General features: G+C 41.0%; 1 protein-coding gene and 1 long non-coding RNA gene across 2 annotated transcripts in view; one reads left to right on the top strand and one right to left on the bottom strand.

Annotated features, from left to right (window-relative positions):
- The window catches only part of CDH13 (cadherin 13), a 758,015-nt gene that overhangs the window by 321,551 nt on the left and 411,328 nt on the right, over positions 1-25,136 (bottom strand). The window lies entirely within an intron of this gene.
- Positions 484-25,081, top strand: LOC109310658. Its single transcript, XR_002101285.1, has 3 exons — positions 484-650; positions 15,869-15,874; positions 25,071-25,081. It is a non-coding gene; the product is annotated as an uncharacterized LOC109310658 (long non-coding RNA).

Raw genomic sequence — 25,136 nt, 5'->3', positions numbered from 1 at the left:
ATGTCTGTGCACTGGATTCAGTAGAGCAGCAGCTGGACTATTTGCTGTCAAATCCAGGATCAGGGACTGAAACAAGGATTCGGGTGTTTCAGGACATGCGTATTTACCCTACACCAGTGCTCCACTGGAGGGTCCTTCCTCACCTTATTAAGCAAACAATAGTCATGTTGCCATCTTGGCATTATCAGCAATGCCAACTCTCATGAAAAAAAAAAAAAAAAAATCAGGAGACTCCCAATTTCCAAGTCAAATGAACCCTGACTCATGATCTCCTGACAGAGTGATCAAATCTCAGGATTTTTTCTTCCGGCACATGTAGAGAGTGTCAAGCTGGTAAGTCTGTGGAGGGGAAGGGGCGGGGGTGGAGGGAAGGGGCACGAGGGAGGACATTGAGGTCCCCATGGTGAGGGAGGGAGTGGGGCACAGGTTGGGGTGAATTGGCCTCTGGGGATGGGGAGGCATGGGGAGCATGTGCCCCACAGATATGTGCACAGGACAGAGGCAGGCTGGAGCTCTGCATCCTACTGCCTTTGCCTTGGGAACTGCGTACACACACTTCACAAATAGCATCTCATGATTTACGTGCCAAATCTCTTGATTTTTAAGAGTCTGTCTCATGCTTTTTGACATGGTGGGGTTGGCCATACTGCGTTATGACTCATCCTGAAGACATGACATCTGAAAGCCCTGTGCAGGTGTTAACAAACTAATCTCTGAACAAAACTGGAGAAAGGGGCTATATGAAGTTTTTGTTTTGTTTTTTGTTTTTTTAACAAACTCATTTCACAGGATTTTCAAGCCCTCAATTTTGCTTTCAGAAAAGTGTCTGGGCCAGTTTGCCTTCTCACAATTAATTTCTAACTAAATGTCACCTCTCCTACCTGGCTACCTTCATCCTGCCCTGATTGGCAGTTGCAATGGCTGTTTTATATGCTTCTATTTTCTTCTTTGCTGCCTTGCTACTCCATGCTTAGTGTGCTGTCCTAACCTTGGGGACTTGGCACCTTATGCTGCACTTGTTTATTTCTTCTCTGCTTTTTTCCAAGTCTCTCCTGAATCAAACATCCTGTTCACTCTTACCATTTGAGAATAGCAGGTGTTAGTTGGAAAAATATAAGTCAATTTTAAGGTAGTCTTTTCTCCTGGGCTCCCTGTGTATTTTGCCTTAGCTATTCCTGTCTTTTCAGCTGTTAGCTCTTTGAGTCAGGAATCAACTATCGTGCATTTATAAAACAGCCTGGCATATTGTTGGCATGATACAAATAAATAAATCCTCATTTACAGTAAGCACTATGCCAACCACCTTCGATTTGTTTTTGGCTGGAGCCAAATATGATATGGAAGGATATAGCACCACATGCATACGTACATAAAACATCCCATATGCTGCTGCATGCAAGCATGCATGCACTGGACTACGTTAAAATCAGGCCAGGACATAAAAAAGCCAGGAACATGGTTCGTCACCTCCAAAATGGCAAAGGGTCTAAGACCAGATCCTGCATTTCCTGCAGGTTCCACCCCATAGTTCAACCAGGATGGAAGGCCATGTGAAGATGCAGAAATATTTCAAATGTCAGCAGTTATAAGTAAGGACCTATTCAACTCATGATTTCATGGAAATCTAGAAATCAGGAATTGTCTGCAAAATTCCCCCCTCCAAATAACTTACTACAATAAAATGCTGCCTCCCCAGTGGGACTTGGAGGGGGAGCAGAAGGGGGGCACTGGCTGAAGGGGAGGAGCCCAAATGGCAGTGCCCCCGGCCCTGCAGCTGATTGGCTCAGAGGGCTGCCTGTCTTGTGGCTCCATCCCTCTCTGCTAATCAGCAGTGAGGGATAGTGCTGCATGACAGACAGCCCTCTCAGTCAATCAGTAGCAAGGGGCAGGGGCACAGGACAAACAGCCCTCTCAACGAAGGAACCTCAGGAGGTCACATCTAGTCAACTCCCTGCTCAAAGCAGGACCAGCCCCAACTACATCATCCCAGCCAGGGTATTGCCTAGCTGGTTCTTGATGGAGCTTCCACCACCTCTCTGGGCAACCTGTTCAAGTGTTTGACTACACTCCTAGTGAGAATATCTTCATAATATCCAACCTAAACTTCCCCTTGCTGCACCCTGAGCCCATTGCTCCTTGTTCTGTCATCTGCCAGCACTGACAACAGTCCAGCTCCATCCTCTTTCAAACCTCCCTCCAGGTAGTTGAAGGCTGCTATTAAATCCCCTCTCAGCCTTCTCTTCTCCAAACTAAATAAGCTCAGTTCACTCATCTTCTTTTCATAAGTCATGTCCCCCAGCTATTTTTACTGCCCTCTGCTGGACTCTCTCCAATTTGTCCCCATCCTTTCTGTAGTGGGGGGCCCAAAACTGGAGACAAGACTCCAGATGTGGCCTCACAAGTGCTGAATATAGGGGAATAATCATTTCCCTTGACCTGTAGGCAACACACCTACCAATGCAGCCCAGGATGCTGTTAGCCTTCTTGGCAACCAGGGCACACAAGGGCACACCAGACTTGCTCATATTCAGCTGATTGCATCACCCCCAGGTCCTTTTCTGCAGAGCTGCCAGTCAGCCCCCAGACTGTACTGGTTCATGGGACTGCTCTGTCCTAAGTGCAGGACTTTGCCTCTGTCCTTATTGCACCACATGAGATTTCTTTTGACCCAATCCTCCAATTTGTCTAGGCCATTCTGAACCCTAACCCTACCCTCCAGTATATACCTGCTATTCCCCCCCCACCCCAGCCTTGGCGTCAACTGAAAACTTGCTGAGGGTGCACTCTGTGCCATCTTCCAGGTCATTGATGAAGACACTGAACAAAACCATCCCCAGGACTGAACCCTGGGGCACTCCACTAGATACTGGTTGCCAAATAGACAAACCATTGATGACTACCCGCTGAGCCTGATGCTCCAGCCAGTTTTCTATCTGTCTTACAGCCCATTCATCCAGCCCATCCTTCCTTAGATTGCCCATGAGAATGTTGTGGGAGACTGCATCAAAAGCCTTGTTAAAATCAAGGTACATCACATCCACTGGTCTCCCCACATCCACAGAGCCAATCGTCTCATCAAAAAAGGTAATTGGGTTGATCAGGCATGACTTGCCCCTGGTGAATCCATGCTGACTGTTCCTAATCACCTTCTTCTCCTGCAAGTGCTTAGAAATGGATTCCTTGAGGATTTGCTCCATGATTTTTTCAGATACTGAGATGAGGCTGATGAGTCTCTAGTTCCCTGGATCCTCCTTCATCCCTTTCTTAAATATGGGGACTATGTTTGCCCTTCTCCAATCATTTGGGACCTCTTCTGATAGCCCTAAGTTTTCAAATATGATGGCCAGTGACTCTGCAATCCCATCAGCCAACGCCCTCAGCACCCTCAGGTGCATTCCACCATGGACTTGTATATGTCCAGCTTTTCTAAATAGCCCCTAATCTGTTTTTTTGCCACTGTTGACTTCTTACCTCATCCCCAAACTGTGCTACCCAGTGCACTAGTCTGGGAACTGATCTTGCCTGTGAAGACTGAAGTAAAAAATATATTGAATACTTCAGCCTTTTCCACATTCTCTGTCACAAGGATGGCTGCCCTATTCAATAAGGCAGGGATAGTCAACGGGGGGTATGTCAACTGGCTCCGCATGCAGTCACATGCCACCTCCCACCCCACACTTCATGTCCATCCACTGGGGGTACATTTATTATAAAAGGGTTGAAAACCCTTGCAGTAAGGGATCCACACTTTCCTTGATCCTCCTTTTGCTACCAACATACTTGTAGAAACCCTTCTTGTTACCTTCACATCCCAAAGTGCAACTCCAACTGTACTTTGGCCTTCTTGATTTTATCTCAGGTATCCAGGTTGTAGCTGTATTGGTCTAGAGGCAAAAGGAATAAGAACTTATGGTAGAGGTGATATCTTTTATTAGACCAACTAGATTTTTGCAAAGAAATCTTGCAAATAAAGAATTTTTTTTTTTTGCAAAAATCTAATTGGTCAAATAAAAGATATCACCTCTACCATGAGTTCTGATTTCTTCCCTGCATGCCTGAGCATTGCTTTTATATTTTTCCTTAGTTATTTTCCTCAGTTTCCATTTCTTATAAACTTCCTTTTTGTGATTCAGTTTATTGAAGCTGCAAAGCCAAACTAGTCTTCTGCCATACTTGCTCATCTTCCTGCACATCAGGATGGTTTATCTCTGCACTCTCAGTAAGTCTTCTCTAAAGTACAGCCAGCTCTCCTGGACTCCTCTGCCCCTCAGTCTGGCTTTCCAGGGGATCCTGCCCTGAGTTTGAAAGCAAGTCAAAGCCCGCTTTTCTAAAGTCCAGGGTCCTTACTTCAAGAGAACATTAATCCATTCATGGTCCCACTATTCTGAATCCTCTCTGACTCCATGTAATGCTGCTGTTTCCCAAACTACCAAACCAAACTCTTTTCCCATTCTATCCTTACCCTCCAAAAAAACAAGGTTCCAAATGGCTTTTAAGACATATCTTGCGTATTTAAGAAAATTCATAGCTAGCAGGTTGTGGGTGTATAAAGAGCCACGCCTGTCAGTTTTTGAAGTTTTCCTGGTCAACATGCATTTTCCAGTATCAAGTGCCCTGATCTCATGTTCAGATTATGATGACAGAGGACTGAATTTTATCAGTCTCTATCTACACTGTACTTCTTGAGAGGTTTTCATGATACTTATAGCCAGCTGACCTGTTTTATTTCTTTCTTTTCTTCTTCTTCCAGGCTACTTTCTAAATGATAGCTTGGAGCATATAACTTATGAACTTTTATGACCATCAGTCTTTATGCATAGTGTTGGCGTTCCAGGGTAGTTGGCCCTCTAATCTGCTGTGCCTGACATAGAAAATATTATATTGGCTATTAGGCAAAGTTAGAACTATCATAAGGAGAGAAAAGAGCTATTTAAGCTAAAGGACAATGTTGGCATAAGTTCAAATGGATATAAATTAGCCATGAATAAATTTAGCCTGGAAATTACAAAGTTGTTAACTATCAGAGGAGTGAGGTTTTGGAGCTGCCTTTTAATAGAAGTAGAGGGACAAAAAAACCTAACTAGTTTTAAGATGGATCTCGGTCTGTTTACGAAAGGGATTGTATTATATGTTTGTGATAACAAGGAACTGGACCTGTTGACCCAAATAATAAAATAACTGCAGGAACAATTGATCATTGTTAACCAAATAGAAAGTCTTTGGCAAGTAAATGAACACCAGCACCAGCTTTCTACTTAAATTATTACAAGAAAAGCTAAGAAGAATGACTGCCCTCTGAATGTCACAACTTAAAATGTTACAAGGCATGACATTCATCATGATTTCACCTGTATAATTAAGAATAATCAAGCTAGTTTTAGAGAAAGCACATACATCTTGCCTTTAGGAAAATAAGACAATCAGGAAATGTTCTACTTCAGAACATTTCAGACTTTAAATGTGTATCTGTTTTTGGTTGATGCCCTTAGCCTGGGTAATAAATGTCAGGCAGACTTAAACAGATCAATAGAACAGGCAGAGGTTTTACGAGCAATATGGAAGAGGAAGATTTCGTAGATTTCATAGATTTTCAGGGTCAGAAGGGATCTCAGCAGATCATCGAATAAAGTTCAGACTAAAACCTATTATAAATCACTTCTCAGCACTAATTACTCCAAAAAAGGGCTATTTATTTATAAATAATAAAAAAAAGTTTCATCAAATTGATGTTATCATAACTGAAGTGACTGCCTTCAGCAGGAGGAAAAAAACCCTGTAGGACTGTAAATCAGAAAGATCTTTTCTCCCTCCCAAAAGTTTCTTTTTAATTGCAAAACTACTGTTTGGCATACTGGTGCACAATGTAGCATCCATCATGTTTTTAATAATGCTTATGTTAGTCAGGATTTGTAAATGGTAGCTGTTCAGATTACAACACACCCCATCACCAGGTTTCCTTAGGGCAAACAAAGCTTTTGACTGTGTTGAGTGGTTGTTTATAGGTAAGGATTTATTAGGGTGATTTCTTTTATTGAATGAACTATATACTTATCTAACTTTGTACTATGTAAGGTAGACAAGATTTTGAGTGCAAGGCCAACCTGTTTCTTGTGTCTTTTACCAGCTGGCAAATTGACCCATAATCCAAAGAGCCAGAAGCAAACTGAAATGGTTTCATAACTGGATAGCGACCATGCCTTTCAATTTGAAATTGAGAAGGGTTCACATCAATTTTTGGGAAAATCATAACCTGGTTAGTTAAAACCCATATGAGTACATTTCTTTCTCTTACTGTACATAATCCAGCAGTTATATATTGATAAAACACTGAAATATTGAGGGTGGAATGGCATTACAGAAGCTTAGCCACTTTATAGGACAGTAGTGTTATTCAAAGATCTGTTTTTAGTGCTCTATTTGGATCCTTACATCCTCCTCCTCAACAGAATACCTAATTCTGAAACCTAAATACCTAAACAGGTATTCAGAGGTATTGGGAATTAGGTATTAGGAATTAAGGCATTAGGAATACCAAATTCAGAATACTTAACTGCCATGCAGTGTTGTCATCATAACCAAACATGGCTAGCAGTTAAAAACCAGAGGCTCCATTCCTGCCACTATTTAGTAATAGTCTTCCTATTTCTGTTTTCTCATATTATAATTGTTTCAAGTCACTGTCCTGGTTTCTGTTGAAGGCTGAAGGAGTGTCATACTGTCTCCCTTCTGGTGCTTTTCATACAAACATAACGTCTCTTTCTGCTCTGGCCAAATAATGGCCGCATGCCAGGCTTATAGGAGCTAGCCAGGAGTTTCTTCTCCCTCTGCCTGGGAGGCCTTTTTTGATTCTGCACTTTCCAGCAGATATAATTCTCAATACATCTCAAAGATCAATACATCTCCTGGTCTGTTTATCAACACTATTTTTATTTTGACTCTTGATCTTTTGCCAGTTTATGCGCTTTCCATAATTTCCCCCACCTGGCTCAATGGGTAGTTTCAGGGATAACTAGATTCTTCTAAACAATGACTTCTCCTATTAATGTAACGCAACCATCTTTGGCCCGAAATGCAGCAGGTATTCTAGAGTCCCCATCAACCATATATAATCTTTTCATAGGCAGTATAGGACAGTAATGTGTATACAGCTGAAACCGGGCAGGGAAAATAGGGAGGATATAGCAAACTATAAAGATGCATCTACATTTCTTATTGCTGTAGAAAGCAACATATTTTAATGCTTACAAGAAGTCACGTATCACCCCTTTCAACATTAGTGCACTCAAAAAAGCCTACTAGAACATTATTTTAATACTGATTCATTAGAGAAGAATGATGTCTATGGAATCTTCAGTGCTACTACCTGAAGCACCCTCAACTCCCTAAAAGAATGTGTACACAAATGCTGTACTTATTGATATCAATCTCCATCAAAGTCCACACAAAAGATATTTCCTAGGTTTATTATAATGAATTCTTAAGTGCGGGTTCAAAATGGAGAAACATTGTCAGATTAATCTATGGTGCTTCAGTTTATGAATTCCCAACTAAGTAATGCCACTTGACCTGCACAGGGTTATAAGATTGTGATAAAGAAACACTCTAAGCATCAGAAGACTCTCTGTAAAAGATGCCTGCATTGTTTAGAAGAACAATTTAGAGAAAATAGCAGCCTGGACAAAAAGAAATGAGGAGAGAGGTGCTATGAGGTTCTCCTCTTGACAAAAATATGAAGAAAAAAACAGTTGTTTATTACATGGTATGAAAGGGAAAAAGGTAAAAAACAAAAACAAATTAAATTAAATAAAAACCCGGTCAGAAAACAGTTTGTTTAGATATGGTGGACTACACTTTGCCTTACAGGGCAAACATCCCATTTACCTCACTAAGGGTGCAAACAAGCAATCACCACACGCAGCTGAGGATTAGGCAGCTTACTTTACAGCACCTAAACCTGAACCAGGAGTGGTGGGAAGGGCTGGTGGGATCAGAGGGGGTGCTGGCACGTCCATGGGGGGGTAGTTGTGGGAATAAAATTATCTGGTCAGGGTCAGGAGGATAGGAACAGCAACAGCCCGGAGGACAGGGTGAATCAGCTTGGCTTTCCCAGGCCTGAGACTGTGCTGTGAATTAGGGCTGTCCAAAGTTTTGGTTGCCGATTCAATTCAGTGGAGATTCGGCCTGATTTGGCAGCCAAATCTCTATATCTGAAGCAAGTCAGGAGACGCTTTAATCTCTCCAAGTCGAATCAGAGCCCTCCAAATCGATTCAGAGAGATTCAATGTCTCAGACATAGACACAGCTTTAAATGTTTTTTCCTACATACAGGTACCAGGTGGCTCATGACTGCTGAGATGGTGGGACGGATGGAGCATCCCACAGGAGCATGGGCTGGAGGTTCCCCAGCGCACTCACCAGCAGATCCGGAAGTGGACCAGAATCACTTGTGGTCCATATCTGGGTCCACTGCAGACCATGTGGGGGACCTTCCCCCTGCCACCCAACTTGGCAACTGGTGCCTCCTGGGTCTGAGGGGACACTCAGGATCCTCCTGTCAAGTATGGGCCAAGTACTTCCGGCCCACTCCTGGGTCCGGCGCTGAGTATGCAGAAGGCCCCACATGCTCCTGTGGGACGCTCCATCCACCCCACCATTGCAGCGTTCCTACGCTGCGCCTGGTACCTCAAGGTATATAGAAAAAACATTTAAAGTTGTATCTATGCCTGAATCACTGATTCTCTGAATCAGCATCAAATCTTCAGATTTGGATTCAGCCGAATCAAATCACTGTCCCCCGTTTCAGGCCAAATCCGATTCCGAATCAAATATGGCCCATTTTACACACCCCTACTATGAATCTGTATAGGTGTTCACTAGGTGGGTTCACCCTTCATAGATTGGATTAACCCTCTATTGATCTAAAGCTAGTTCACCTCCTGAACTTAGATTGGGCACACCATTTCTTGGGTGATTTAAGTCCTGCAAACACCTGCATGAGCAGTCATTTAGACTGACCTAACCCTGGTTAGGGCGATATAAATGTAATGCTTGTATGTACCCCGAGGTTGCAGAATGTCAATGAGGTGGCACTCTTGTACCCAATGGAAGAATTTAGATCCATTTTCAAATCTCTGCCTTAAGAGATAAATATGGAACAAAATATCTGGCTGAAGCACCCTTGTTACTACCCTGATACATGTTTTAATCGGCTTGAAAATGAATCTACTTTTGAAAATCAGGCTCCTATTCATAAATACATACACAACTTATTCATGATCAAATTCCATGCATGCTTTCTTTTTAAGCAACAATAAAATTATTTCAACTCTTACATTTCAACTTCAGAAGATATCATGCCTGGGGAAAATGTACAAGGTCCAACCCTGCAAGGTCCTGAGTCAATAGGAATTGAAGACTCTGAGCATCCCTCAGGGAACACACAGCATCTTGCAGGAATATACCTTTTATGAGCTAATATTTAGTCGGCAGCTTTGAAAGCATAAACCAGTGAATTGTTGGTAAATAGATATTATTAAATTCCTTATACACAGAGAGGCTACAGATCAAGAGGTGTCACTTGTTTTATTTTTAGATGCTTTTCTGACTTTATCATGCATATTCTATCTCCAACATGTTTTGCTGGGATGATATAATTGCAGGGAAACGTTAATCATTACAGAGTTATCAAAATAAAAGCTTTTCTTATCGTTTCATCTAAAGTTGTAGATCTCTGGTTTTTTTAACAAAATATCATTACTATAAATCTTCAGATTCATTCTCTTTCTGACATTCCTGGCACATCTATCAGAGATCTGAAAATGTTCTTTCTGGCTGCCTTTAGGTTTCAAAAAACCCAAGGAGGCCTTATTAGAAGCAATGTGTAGAAACACCTAGTAGTTATATTACCAATAATCTTATTATCAGCCTATATTATCTTTTTAATCATAACTGAAATTCTGTCCATTTCTTTTCTTAGGCATTCTTAAATTATAATCTTTTTTTTAATCTACTGCTCTGCTACGTATAATAGTAATGCAATACTGACATAAATCGTTGATTCATTAAAACACAAAGAAACCAATTGAAAACTCATAAAACAGGGGGAATGGAAGAGCCTAGAAATGATTGCTCAATACCACAGCCAACCCTTACTATTGCCTATGAAAACTAGATGAGTTCTTAGGGAAAATAATAAAGTAAAATATAGCAGAATCTTTTATTTTACCAAATTCCTACTATGATTCTTGTATGTTTTCAAAGCATAAATACGGATCGCTGTCATATTATGAAAAGATGCTTAAATTTCCCCATTGCAGGGAAGAAAATGGCTTTAAAACCTTCATATTTCTCAATGTGAATCAGTATAAGCCTGTAAAGAACTGCAAAACTCTATGGGCCTCAAAGAATTAGGAAAAAACTAAATAATACACAAACATTGAACTTGCAGTAAATAGTGAGTCCACAATTTCAATGTTGGTCTCTAAGCCACGGCAAGTTAGATTTACAGCCTACAAGATGAAGAGAGTATTATGATAGGCATTACAAATGAGTAAAAGGGTTAAAAATCAATCACGTTTCTCTATTTTTTATACCAAAAGAAGCAGTGCATAGTATGAGTTGAACATACTATAATGTGTGAAACGAACATATGATTCAGTGTCCTCCACTCACCAAAAGGGGCACAGAGTACCAAAACTTTAATTGATTTCTGTGGTGTCAATTATTCAACTCTAGTGGACAAATATGAAGCATTCTAGGCTAAGGTAAATCAGAGAGAAAATTTTACACTTAGAAATTATATGACTCATAAGCACAACCTTCACACCTCATCTGTAACCCAGAATCTCATGTGTATGCCACATCATGCGCAACGACATGTCAAAAAACAAGCAGGGGCCACATTCTTCACCACTGACTCAGTCAAATGTCCTAAAGTCTGCCAAGGTCACATTTGCAGAATCTGGCTCCATAGTCCTAAATTTGTCCCAAAGATGCAAGCAATTTCAGCCCATTCATCTTAACACAACTACATTTTAACTGTGTGTATTAATTAAGAAGCATTTCAAAACAAGAGAGACTAGTAAATCCCAAGAGAATTACGAAGGAATGAATTCTTTATTAGGGAAAAGTCACTCCAGCCTCTTTGATCACATCAGATGCAAAGCTTTGCTGACATGTTGATAAAAGTTCCATGAGCAGAAGGAGGAATTTAATCATGTCATTATAAACAGCCACAGATTCTAATTTTTCATTATTTTTAATGTTTTTTTCTCAAATATCCGATCATTGTTCATGCAAGGAGAATGAAAGGTCAGCATCAACATCAGTGAATGCCTTGATTCTTGAAGCTGGGGCTAAGCAAGTACCAAGCAAGTAACAAAGATGAAATGGAAAAATGATATTCTTTGCTTCATCTAACTTCACTAAAAAACAAAACTAACAAAAAACCCCACACACATTTACTTAGATGCACCAGAATTGAAAAAATGTTTTCTCTCTTCAAAAGGGTATAATTTTTGATGGGACTGCAAACAATTAGGGTTCTTAGTTTCACGTTCCAGACCAAAACCCAGAGCCCAGCAGAAAAGCACGATAATATACTTCCAGAGGAAGAAGTTGTAATACGCACTTGAAAGTAGATGCCATCTGACAAAAAACCCATTTAGGGTGTGTGGGATGGGTGGAAGTGAGTTATCAGGACAAAATAATTGAAATGATACTGTGAGGGAAAGAGAAATCATGGAGAATATCATTACCTTTTCCTAGATGGCCTTGTCCTTGTTGAGTCAAATCTACTAATACGGTTCAGAATTGATCTGACTCTGATCCCGGGAGGATCAATCAAGAGACTGTTTGGTGACTCACTTTTAGTAAGGGCAGTCATTTCAAAGCTCACTTAATACAAGGCTGGCTGGTCCCAGTAACATGTCCTTCCCAGGTACAACTGGAACATGAAGGTGATCAGAGGAATTAAATAAGACTAACTTTTGCTCTTGGGGGAGAAAATACTTATCACTTACGAATTTGAGTTATATGTATTATTATTGTGGCAACACTCGGCAGAAAGATGCTTTGCAGTTTTTGAAATAACCTGTTAGGCAAGAGGCTTAACAACGCAATATAATTTTGTGGGGCAGCTTGACTTCCGTGTGTCATTTCCAACATATATGACACACACATATACACACACACATGCTCATATAATAGATAACTAAGTCAATAGAGCTGCCTTGATTAAACAATCACTTATTTTACTGTTTGATTTGCTATGCCGCGTTTCACACAGAAAACATTTTTCCTCAGTACGTACTACTACTTGGCCTTCCTTGTACTGAGAACTCCAAGAGAGTTGTCCAAGTCTTAGTTTCCACGGTTTTAAAATCACTAATGGCCCAAAGGTCAGAAGTACTAAGTATCTGTAATTACTGCTGTCTTCAAACGGAGCTCGGTATGCTCAGTTCTCCTGAAAAAGCAGGACCTAGCTCTCTTTTTTGTGTTAAGACAAGCAGCAAGCACTTAAAACAGCAGCAACTTTTTTCTCCTTCCAGTAATGGAAGACTGCAAGTGGCAAACGAGCTGTGCTGGGTCGTGACCTAGAACAAATAATAGCAAAGCTCAAGAAACAAATACTCTAATTTATTTGCTGTCTTGAGATTCACTTGTAGAAATTCTGGAGCTTTCTGTCTGGTGGCTACTATAAAAATTGCCAGAAGAATTTTAAATCCTAAGGGAATATTTTTTCTTACCGCATCATGGAAATAAGTCTTTAATGATGTTACTAAGGCCTAGAGTAAGCCAAATACAGGCAACCCCTGCTTAGCGCTCTTAATTGGTTGCTGAAAAACCAAGCATTAAGCGAAACTGAAATTATTTGATGACCCAAGATGGTGATTGCAATTGTTTTTAATGACCCAAGATGGCAACCGCTAGCATTATAATGAAACTCACTGAGCGCTAAGTGAAATCAGGTATCAATTTCAAATGAGGGTTACAGCAAAAAAGCACCAAGTGAAACAGCATTAAGTAGGGGTTGCCTGAACTAGATATAATGGCTAAAAGAAGTAAAAGACAGCAAAGGCCCTAACCACCAACGGTGACCATCCTTATACTTTCTGGAACTCACTTGGGTGGCACATGCCTATCTGATGCCGTTAGGTAAAGGACTGTGCATAAGGCAAAATCATAAGGCAAAAGCTTTCTAAGTCCCTGCTGACCATTATATATTGAATTATGTTTAGGTTCCTCTGTGACTCAAATGTTGGTGATCGTTGATCTAAATAGGTAATCATTAGTTGCCCAGTAAATGTATTTTCCCTCAACCCAATGTATCATTGAATCTCAAAAGTTTGGGGGAGGGGGCAGGAAGTACATCTTCCATTAAAATCTGGTGCTGAACAATTTATTTTCTTTACTGTCAGCATGTAAAAGGTTTCTTTTCTATGACCAAGATCGCACTACAGGAAAGTGTTAGAAAGATTTATAGAGAATAGTGGTAAAAAATCTCAGAGAAAACAGAGCATCAAATATGAAGCTCTAAGAAATCGTATACTTAAAGAAACTGTGTTTGCTACAAGACAAGGCGAAACTCTGGTTTTGAAAAACGTATTTTGAGATTCTTAGCACACAGAAATCCAAACATCGTCGGGTTTGATAGAATCTTTTGTATGTCAAAGCAAAATGCAAAATGAGAATCTTAATCTGGTATTTCCATCACTCAGTTCTGGAGATCATTTTAAGAGCTTGAAAGCAGACCAAGTTACTGAGTAATAAATTATATTCATTCTAGATAACCCGTACAATCAAACTGAATCAAAATGTTTAAGTAATCAACACATGCATTTATTCGCCTGTGCTTTTAACACGGATCATGCAAAGAAATACTTTTGCATTTGCAGATCGGAGGCCTTGGGAATACCAAAATCCCATTGGCATCAGTGTAGTATTTGGTTTCCCCACACAACATCAGGTTGTCACACAAAGAGTCTTATCGCATTTTCAGACTATTTCGGGCATTAACTGACTGATCCTAAAAAAGTCCCTGAGAAACAGGGACCATGCTGAGTTTCAAATAGAGAAGCACAAGAAAAGAAGAGTTAAGTGAATTACCCAAGGTGAGTTAATTAATAAGTGAAAGTCTCTATTTTGTATTGTTACGAGATGAGGAACATATTTGCCTTTCCAGGTATCAATGATTGCCCTCAATTTGCCCCCAAATCCTTCAGAAGAGAAATGAAGAGTCCAATTTCTAGTATTTAGCATCCTCATAGCAGGCCTCTCATCTGGCTTATACATGTATATATGGCTTTCGACTCTGCTAGGAAACCTATCTGTAACAGATTTGACAATATTTGAAAATCTGTTTGAGTTTGCCCTCTCAAACATGCAAGCATTTTACGAGGAGCAAACATAACGTACAGGGTGACTGAGTTAATGGTCGGCCCTCCTTTTAATATCATAATATAATTTCTGGGCCCAGCGGAGTCTCCACACCAAAAAGTATAATTAAACAAGAAAGACAAAGGGTGAGAGAAGAAACAAAGGTGAAGTAAATTGACCGAGGCCAAAGTCAGAACCATGTTTGAAAACCAGGTCTCTCTTGACTTCTTGGTCATTTTTCTATTTGGTGGGTCATCATCCCTTCCACGTACAGATTTACAAATAGATTTCATTGCTTTAAGTACCACTGGGATATTCAAAGGTGCCTAAGAAGTTTGTATGTCTAACTCCCTTCAAATCAGAACTCCACATGCCTTTGCCTGGATTTTCCAGTGCTTGTGGGTTTTTTCCCCCAGTGAGGACCTGTTCCACATCCAGGCAGAGAAAGGCAACTAAAATTAATTTGCAAAGTCCTTGCAATAGAAAGTGGCAGGTTCCTAGGGCTTGTTTACACGAGTTATAAAAATTGAGTTAAAATCACTTCTGAAGCATGTTTCCCATTCAATGTTATCTAGGAGTTATGGACCTTCAGTGTTCAATCCCAAAATAGCCCCAGTGAGTGTCTGAATGATAACTAAAGGACATCCCTCAAATCTATATCATCATGATGCTCTTCAAATGAAGCCATGTGCACTTTAGACAAACAGAAAGCATTATGAATGATTGTATAAATACTAATTAAAATCATCCCATATCACAAGAGAACACATGTTGAGCCCCTGAAAAGAGAGAGAGGGAGAGACACACACAGAGAGGATATCAGGATTCACCAAAGCAGTCCAGTCTAATCACTGCAAGAAAAAATGTGAAATTAAAGAAAATCGAAAAAGGGGGGACCTAAACTGAAATAAGGAATTAAAACAAACTGTGCCAGTTTTTTAGGCTCTGTGCTGCACAACAAAAACAGAAAGAAAACACACACACACACAGAGAAAAATAGCAATGCACTTTTAAATAGCTCTAAACAGTGCTCAAATGCTACACACTGTTCTTGCCATTTGAAGGGATGGTACAGCAATGAATGGCACTAAGGACATAATAATTTATATGACACTTCCACCTCAAAAGGGGATTTGAGTTAAGAGGCAGTGGGGTCACAAAGAGCTCCAGACTTAATCAGACAAAAAATCCCAAGCGTGGTGGAAACAAGACAGCTGACTTATTTAGGCAGAAGAAATAAAGGTCAGTGAAACTGTTAGGAAAGTGTCACGGTGTGTGCATATATTTTACATCCTATTATCACATTGTTCAAGGTAATCTATTGGCACTAATGAGTGGAGAAAAGGTCTTCCTGATACATTCTAGGAAGTCAATTATTACACCAATTTGGACCAGCTGAAGATCAAGAGTTAATAGGTTTCTTGGTCAGAAGTAGGGAAACAGTAGTAAGATGCAAATTTATCTACCAGAGCTGGTGGAGATAGGAGTCTAGAAGCTGGTTTGTGTTGTGCCTTCAGGGCTTCCAGGCTACTTCCTGCAAAGCCAGGGGTCTGGGAACGCTGGATACCATGCTCCAAGTTTGCAGCTCACTTCAGGTTCCTAGGCCTTCCAACTTGACTTATGACTCCCAGAGCTTCTTGACACCGTCTTCAGGTCAGTCTATTAGGGACGCAAGCAGCAGGAAGCCAAGAAACCCTGGGAACCAGAATTGACTGAAAGTATTGGAGCCTCAGGTTGTCTTGGGATACATTTCATTTTAAAATAATACCAAAAAAATAGTTCACCTATGTTGAAGATTTTTTTTTTTCTGGATTCCACTGAGGATTGATAAAATTGTATTCTCTGTCTTGAAACTGTACAACCTGTTCTTTTTCCCCCCTGCAGAATGTCAGAAGTCCTGCAGAACCAAAACTCCAACTTGTACCCACCTCCATTCTCTAATCTTTAAAAATGACAAATTGCAACTTCCCAGAAGGTATTTTGTAGAAGTCATGGTATATATGAGCAAACCTAGTTCTTTGTTGCTCACTCTGCACACAATATGAACTGAGCGGGGGACTGCATTCCAGATCACGCATCCAGCGTGTTAGTAGCGGTTCCATGGGAATAGCAGCGGTGCAGTCACATGCCTCAGCCACATCTGTGACTGGGATAATGTGATAATGCCTTCTTATCCTCTCTTTGTCCCTTCTAGAATTCTAGCAAAAAGTCGACTGACTCAAGCGGATATTTTGCCTGAACAAAGAGCACCCAATACGCCCAATTAGTCATCCATTTCTAAACCTTGTGCAATCTTGCCTCAAAATGTCCATCTGCCCTAGAAACTGGTCTCTCACTGGCCAGGCTGTCCCTAGGGTACGGTGAATCGGGGTGACTGCCCCGGGCCCCACAGAGCCAGGCTGAGAGGCTGTGGTCCCTCCCGTGGGGCCCTTCGTGGTGCTGGTGGCTCCACCCCATGCCACAGAAGAAGTGTGGAGACCTGGCCCCCGAGGTGCGAGGGAGACCCCAACCCATGCCCTGCCTTTGCAGGGGTCCCATAAGCTCCACGCAGTCTTAAGGGGGCCCCACACGGGTTGGTTTGCCCCGGGTCACGCACCCCCCTGGAGTTGGCGCTACTCACTGGTGTAGATGCTGTAGTTTCCACCTACATGGCTGAGTAGGCTACTACAAGTTTAGTTGCATACAAAAGCTCTTCTATTGATTTTTCTCCCACCAATATCAATATTCACAAATAGGAGCTTGTAAACACTGTTAGTTTGAAAAGGTTGGGCTTCGACAGGTGATCGGCTAAAAGTATCACCAAGCTTCCCAGAGTTGAATGTTCCAGTTTCATTTTCCTGCTGGATTCTTTGTCTGGCCTTAATCGTTACAATAATATATAGGCACTGGTAGCAGCATATTTGTTTATCTTTGCTTGTTACTTCCAACTAAATGAGTTTCTACTGATTTTGTCTACAGTCAGCTTTATTGTATTTCCTATTATGCCCAGTTGTTTTGCCAATAGGATGTCTATGGGGCATATTTTCACAATTCTTTCACCTGATCTTATTGGTATCAGTGTTTTTAAATAGATTAGTGAACGCAACGGCACAGACATGTAATTGTTTCTTGTATACAATGTGCAAAGGTTGAGACTGCTTTTTTTTGTTTGTCTAATAATGAAAGTATTCATAACAGAATGCCTAATTTGAGTTTCCACATTTTATTTCAGGGATAAATATTCAAGTGCAAACATAATGGAAGAGACATACCATAGTCAGCCTGTTTTGGTACCTCTGGGTTGAGTGAGGTGTTTAAAATGAACTCTTCTGTCTCCAAAATGATCTTGGTGTCCTAGCTCTTACTTGTCTTAGCTGAGAGGTCTTTGAGCCAGAAAATATATAAATACTATAGTTTTAATTTACAGGGCACATCTACACATGATGCTACATCACTGTAGTGACACAACATGGCAACGTAGCATCCACGGGTGTCTACATGTGACGAGCAACTACTTTGCTGTAGCGGCGCACTCCCCAATTATAGCACGCTGCTTCAGTGAAGTAGGTGCTAAATATGTGTAGGTGCCATGTGTGCAGCCCAGTATGGGCAATTACTGCATTGTGCTTCAGTACAGTAAAATCTCCATTATGTGGCATGAGTGAGGAATGCCGGGTGCTAGTAATGTAAAAATGCAGTTATCTAAAAATACTGGAGCATAGGGGGGTGCTTGCATGCAGTGTTGGCGGCGCAGAGTGGTGGCATGGTGGCAGGATAGGATGGTTGCACACAGTGGCGGCTGAATGGTGAATGGCAGTGGCACAGCAGCACGGTGCCAGTTCATGCAGTATGCCAGCTAGTAGATTTTACTCTACTTCTGAAAGAAAGTCACAGCAACAAAGTTGCCATAGGGCAATGTGTAGACAAGCCCACAATGCAATGTAGGTTAAGCATAATAAACCGAATAACTTTATACAAGGAATATACTTACTACGGTTTTGCTGCAGATCTATGTATTTTTTGCTGCTACCAAAAATGTGCCTCACAAAGAAAAGAAAAAAATCTTTCGCTCACTCACAAAGGATTAAATTAAGGGTCAGACTTGATTGCTATAAAACAGAAAGGTCCTCCACATGTTATATGCCATCTTCTCCAAGAATTGCAAACAAAAAGAAGAAATACAATGCACTGACCTATGCTACTGAGTTGTTAGGAAGCACTGTTTTAACTCCCAATTAATAACTGACACCTGTAAAAAAAAAAAAATCATAAAAGGAATGAACTTCTCGATCAAACCACAGGAAGATGTTTAAGGGAAATTTGGTCATCTTGACAAAGCTGTGACTGAAGCATCTTTGTAACGGTAGAGATAATCACTAAAGGAAGCCCAGGAGTGAATGGAAGTCACATCATAACAAAAAAGAAGTCATACCTTATTTGATATTAATAGCAATTAGAAGTGAGGCAACTGATTTTTTTTTAAAACAGGATTATACCAACAAGAATAGACAATTAAAAAAAACCACAGCAATTGTAAACCATCATATACACAAAATAGAATTGCAGAGAATTAGGGCCCTTGAGAGGTCATCTAGTCCAACCCCATGCCTGAGGTAGTGGCAGGCAGAGTTATTCTTTACTTTAAAAGCTTCACAGTTGCAGAGTACTGGCATATTTTCAATCTCTGTTTGATTGCAAATGGAATATATTTGGGGGAAAAAAGTCTCCATAGGTAAGCTTGTTGCAACAGCCCCTCATGATCTAGTTGGGGATGGTCCTGAGCAGGTGGTAGGACAAGATAGCCTCCTGAGGTCCCTTCCAGATGGAAGAGTTGACTTCCACAATGCTGCACATTTAGCATGTGGAAATGAGATCTTCTGTGCACCAGTATGGAGGGATCCAGAATCACTAGCTACTTTTAACTATGTGGGTGGAAGCTTACTGAAATTCCTGAACACAGTATTTAGTATATAGAAAATGCCCTAATGCTGTACTACCAATCATATGAAATGAGAGTTACTCAGACACAACCAGTGGGAATCACTAACCAAGCTTAGCAGCTGTCATCCTCGGTCCAGTTGCGATAAGCACTTACAGACACACGCTCAATCCTAGCTGCACTGGGCAGAAGCAAAGCTGGACTACATGTGGATTTCCACTCCCAAAAGAGCTGCACTATGAAATACGCATCAGGAGCTGATACCATCTAGGACCGAATCCAGAACCCTGTTTATAACGTACTGTCCCAAGGTATTTACGTTTTGTTATATATTGCAGGAGGCCCCTTCCAGTTCCATGTTCCTAAATCTCTAATGCACATAACAGTGGAAAGCAAATCCTAACCTTAATCTGTAACAACACAATGACAACTTGTAAACTGCATAAAGGTCCTTAGTTCACTCACTGATGCTGTACCACTGTCTTCTGCTCCTAATTTGGGTAGAAGAGTTTCTACCATTGTGTTTATACTGAATTTGGAAACTTTATTTCTATTTGGACGTATCCATTTATCAATCCATCACCATTAAGTAACTTGCTGGCTTACTGCAAAACAGTGAAAGGAATTCAGCCCCAATCAATGCCAACAGGCTGATTTTTGTGCTCCCATCAGTAGTTATACATCAGTTATACAGACCCTGTTTCTCCAAAGAAAACCGTTTTATACAGATATAGCACTTGGGAAGGAGTTCGACCTGCTCTGACAGTAAATAGAGTTCATTGCTACTGGATAAACAATTTAGGAATGAATTCAAACTCTGGTAACAACTCTCCTCAAAATTGTGATATATCCATATTTACTGGAGATGCAATATCAGTAAGAAATGTTGAAAAGAGCAAGTAATAAATCACTGTACCATGAAGGCCACAATGCATACACGACGTACAACTTGTTCAGCAGACTCGAGGTTTAGCTACAAAACAGGATAGGCAAAAGCAAGTACATTGAAGGAACCACTGTCTTAGATCGTAGTTTCCCAGAGGGTAATTGCACCCAGTCTATATTCCTGCGGCATATTTTAACCCACCACAATGTAGACCGAGAGCCAAATGTACAAGTCTTCACTGCTCTTGCAAGCCATGCAGGGAAAATGGTGTATGTAACCCAGACTGTGAAAGGGATAGGCAGGATTGGGTGGATGGGAGGCTGGCAGGTCTATGGGGTTGGTGGGATCGGGGGAGTTGTCCCTAGGTGGGTGGGGAGAGGTGGGGGGCGCTAAAAATATTCCCATAGGGTTGGGAGGGTAGGAAGAGTATAGCCCCGGGGCTAAGGTGAGTGACCGGGTCTTCCCAGGCTCGGGGCTGCTCTCCAAACACATGCAAGCATTTGATGGATCAGGGTAACCTGTTCCTGATCTAAATGTCACCAGGTGAGCTTAGATTGGGCCTACCATTTTTTGGATGATTTAAACTTCCCTGAATACCTGCACAGATGGGCATTTAGATTGACTCAACTCTGCTTAGGTCAATCTAAACGAAACAGCTGGATGTGCCCATACAAAACAGTTCAGTTTGGTGTTGAGGGGAAAATGTACATTGCAAGTTAGATATGAGCCTGGCAAATATAAAATAATTAGGGCTAAGACACAAGCAGGCACTCTCATCGAGACAACGAGATTGGCAGCTACTTTGTCAGTTTAAATGAAGATAAGGAACAGCTCTACGTGCATTATTCTGTATGTTAGAGAGAAAAACCAAAACAAAGGAAAAACACATTAACCTCTGTAGCAGCGAGTGAAATTTCACTGTGCTAAACACCTTGCACTTAGGGCTGTCTCATTTTATTCAACAAGACGGCTGTAGGATCACAGAGCTGTTCAATAGATGGCACTGTATGTTCTCCTACAGATGCATTACGTGTCCTTAAACGGAGGCAGCTGCTGTAGAATTATGAAGAGACAATTTTTAACATCCTCCCTTTTTTCATTCATTATCTAAAGCCATGTGAATTTAACCCTGAAATTTTTTTTCAACAAGGGAACTGGAGTTTTTAACTGCAGGAAACCCAGTTCATAAAAAACCCCCAAAAGACGAGTTTTTAGCTCTCTGGTTCTCATTTCTCCCAACACGAATCAACAGTTGCAAAGTATTCACAGACACTCAAAAGGTCAAGTGAGTAAACATATCTATGAATCGCCTAGACGACCGAGAACTGAAATGGTGAAACGGTTACTATTTTGCTGCAGGAAGGAAGCTGTTAGAAAAGTATGAGCTTTGTGTTGAGTAGAATGCCAATGCGTGGGGGGGAGAGATATTATAAACATGCATAATACCAGACACAACATTTGTAACTCATTAAATCCTGATGTGAGCCTGATTAAGCTAGTGCCAGACTATGTCATTTCAAATGAAACTTGACGGCAGGTAAATTACAGAATTTGAGAGTTTCACTAAGACGACGTTACACGCCAAAAACGTCTCAGTCGAGATTGAATATGTTCCACCAAGTTAATCCTACTATTATTAATAAAACAACAGACCTATACGTTGATATTAACTGCTCTTTTTCTGCATCGTGCTGTCTTGCTTTAACTCGTCAGCTTCATTAATGCGAGTTTAGTAGCAACAGAAATGAGTGAACTGTCTGCAGCAAGCAAATGGACTTTGGCCCCCTTTCCTGTTATGCATGAAAAAAGTTCAAATCTGAGAATTGCGTTTGTCATTCAAAATTATTCAGCAGCCATTCTAAGTGAACATATTTCACTTTAAATATTTGGCAAACCAGAACTGTAACTACTGCTTTGAGTAGTTGCTGTTGATTGATCGTTTGGTTTTGTTTCCTCCCTCTGTGACTAGACCTTATTTATAAACTCATTTCTAAAGCTAGCCTTCATGCAAGCATACAGTTGCACAATTATCCACAAGATCTTTGATTCCAGAAATATTCATCTAAATGCAAAGTCCCTTTATACTAACATTAGCAAAATTTAGGTGAATGAATGAATAGCTCCCGTTGCTGTCAAAGCAAATGCATGGTTTCTATTTAAACAAATGCTTATTTTTAATGCTCACAAAGATAATGGTATTTGGGATTCCTTTTTCCATATTTTAGGATACTAATTTATTTCAGAGTGCCAGTTCAACAGATGTTTTGCAAGTGCTAGATTATTTAGCTAGATGATTTCACAGTTCCAATAAGCCAAGCCAGAAAAAGGCTTGAGTTGAAATATATAGTGCATCAACCCACTTATGGTACTAGCAATTGCTGACAGCTGATATGACCCATTTGCTACCTGCAAATGTGCTGATCAGATGATTTTGTTGCTGGAAATCTTTTAGCCTGCCACCTGCCAAAAGAATAGATTTTAAAGTTAATAGTTGGGGGAAAAGGCCTGCTAAACTGAGCCCCAAATCGATTACTATACCACACCGTACCTATTTCCTTGAATGACCCATTTGCTTTTTCTTTCACCTTAAAGCCCCTTACCCCCTGTAAATTATTCTCATTCTAGATGGCATGTCTCTAAATGGGAGGTTGGCTATCAAGGATGATAGAAGTGAAAACCAGGCCGTGACAGTTTCTACTTTAACCAAATGCAAAGTCCTTGTATACATATACTGCATTTCCTTCTTTGTCACCTGTCTGTGTCTGCTGTGTGGGCAGGGAGAGGATGTCACATTTTTTGCATAAGGTGATACGTGACCAACTCACAAAAACGGAGCAAAGATTCAGTCTCACTTGGCCTCGCTCTTGGAGAAATGTGGTGTCACACTTTTGTCTGGGTCACTTCACACATAGTAAGAACCAGCGATTTCTTTCCCTTAATATCACAGGCTTCATTTTGGATAAGTTGCTTAATTTTTATAGGTCAAGGGGTCAACTAAAAAAGAAATACCACAGCCTTGAAGTCTGAAAAACGTGGTGACACTCAATTCACCAAGGTGATGAATTATTGTGATTATAGCTATCATAACAAATATGAAGCCTTCAAAATACTTCTCCCATTTTCACCCACTCCTGGTAAATATAGTCACAGCTTGCAAGAAATGTACCTAGCCCACAGCAAGAAGCCTGCACCTTGTAGATGCAAGGACATTTCTTTCAAAATCTAGGTATGCCATTTTACTATTTCCTGTTTCTTTCACCAACAACCACAGAAACTCATTTACCTTACGGAGAATGTAATTAGTAGGTATCGTAGCCTGCCATTTATTTGACAGCTTTCTCATTTTCTCAATTTTACGTAATTTGACAGGGACCATTATAGACCCGTAACTAGTCTTTCCAAATGACTTTCACAAGGTTAGTTCACTTATTAATTGACCCTTGGTAATGGTAATTTAAGAAGCATATTAATCTCATCTGTCACTTCTAACACATAGTAGATGTATAAAATAATTTGTCTTTTGCAAGGAGCTTTGCAACAGAAATGAAGTGTCTGAATTTTTAATTAATATGCATTTCTTTCAACAAATGAGATTGTAGGGTGGGGGCAGGATGGGGGACTTATTTTCAGTAGTTTTCCTTTCTTCCTCTTTAAAGCTGTTTTCATTTTCTCATTAGGTAGATAAACACGATTTGCCTAGTCCATAAGACCCACAACCTGAATGATCTTCTAGAAAGGACGCACTTGATTTTTTTCAACAAGGATCCATGAAATGTGCAGATGTACAAATAAAGCATTCCCTGTTTCAACAGCCAGCTTATTTAGTATTGTCTATACAGATGGAAGGTTTCTTGAATTCAGGAACATTAATGCACTAAGAATGTGGATAAGAGATGATTACTGGGCAACTCAGGACCAGCCAGCTAATATCAGGTGCTTGAAGCTGCAGCCTTTTAAAACCTACCTCTTTTCTCAGTGGGGCAGCAGCACTGTAGATAGCCTACAGTTTAGCTCAAAGAAAGCACTATGTGTATTTCTGTATTCAACATACTGGTGGAGACTCGCCATAATACGCTCCCTTACTACGCTCATTAACCAAATGATGGAGAACAGTTCACAACAAGGGGGGAAAAAACTCTGCTAAAAGAACTAATTTTTAAACTTGCAAAGTTGTATTAGTGTCTCCTTTGTCTGCAATTTACCTCATGCTGATAAAACCCAACTCCCCAAGCAAACAGATTCAGGAGTGCATTAATTTCCTGGTGCATGTGGATATTAAGAAGGCATGCAAGCTCCTGGGGTCTGTGTCTAAGCCACAGAAGGCACAGGCAGAAGTGACAATTTTCACCCAATCTGGCCACAGAAAGCAGTCTATAGCCATGACCAAACACAAGTGCACAGCTGCAGACAGCTTCAAAAGTGGCTGATCAGACAAAAACCTGAACTCTCATTGCATGAGGGGTCAGATGAAGGGGTTTCAGAACAGCGTCTTCCGTCTCTGCTGCCTCCAAGCCTTAACCTCTTTTCAGAACGGGAGGGGGAAAGGGAGCAGAGGGAGTTCAGTCTGGGGGGTTTTCAGCCCTCGCTGGAGGGTGAGATGGGTGACTTGGACCCTCCACGAGGTGTGGGGTGGGGCTCTAATTCACCCACCCCAGTCTCCAGCATTGGCTGGGGAACCCCTAGAATGAGCTCCCTCTCCTCCCTTGCCCTCCTCCCAGTCTAACACGGGGACAGGCTGGGAGGGAGGAGAGACCACTGCTAGAAAACTGGCTGCAAGCTCCCATCCAGCAGCTGGATCCTCCTCCCTGCTGTAACCAACAGTGAACTTCTGTTTGGTCCAGGGTATCATTGCAAATCAGAACGGTTCCTGCAAAACATTTTCAGTTACAGCGGGGAGCTGCGCTTCTGCCTGCACCCAGAAGGCACAGAAGTACATAATCAAAAGTTGAAGTCCCT

This window comes from Crocodylus porosus, unplaced genomic scaffold (assembly GCF_001723895.1).
Source record: "Crocodylus porosus isolate Cpor-Errol unplaced genomic scaffold, CroPor_comp1, whole genome shotgun sequence".
In the NCBI taxonomy this organism is placed as follows: domain Eukaryota; kingdom Metazoa; phylum Chordata; order Crocodylia; family Crocodylidae; genus Crocodylus; species Crocodylus porosus.
The sequence above is the reverse complement of the archived record's forward strand: the minus strand, read 5'-3'. Positions and strand labels throughout refer to the sequence as shown.